Raw genomic sequence first — 514 nt, 5'->3', positions numbered from 1 at the left:
AGATTTTATTATAATTATATCATTTATCCCTTCCCTTTCCTACCTTTAAGCACTCCCTTTTATATTTCCCTGTTATCTTTCATATACATATATGCATATAAATATAAGCCTAAATACATGACTACAACATGCTCAGTCTGTATAATGTCACCTATCTTCATGATTTCAGAAGAATTTGCTGTGACATTTTGTCTCCCAGGACTGTCAGCAGCTCACCCGTGAAGTCTCACCAGCTTGACCGCCTAACTATGAGCTGAACAAGGGCAACAGTAGAGAGGCTAATGTGGACATGGGGGATGCACAGGAGTCAGAGGTAACTAAGGAATGTAGAGCGTAGGGAAAACGATCTTCCCCAGTGAAGAACACACCAATTAACCAATCACATTACTCTTTGAACTGGCATCTCTTACTGGTCTAGAACTCCCAAATTGGCTTTGCTATCATAGTCAGAGGATTCCAGGAATCCTCATGTTCCTATCATCACAGCACCAGGATTACAAATGTCTGCCACCAC

The sequence above is a fragment of the Microtus ochrogaster genome, linkage group LG1 (assembly GCF_000317375.1).
Source record: "Microtus ochrogaster isolate Prairie Vole_2 linkage group LG1, MicOch1.0, whole genome shotgun sequence".
Classification (NCBI taxonomy): Eukaryota; Metazoa; Chordata; class Mammalia; order Rodentia; family Cricetidae; genus Microtus; species Microtus ochrogaster.
The sequence above is the reverse complement of the archived record's forward strand: the minus strand, read 5'-3'. Positions refer to the sequence as shown.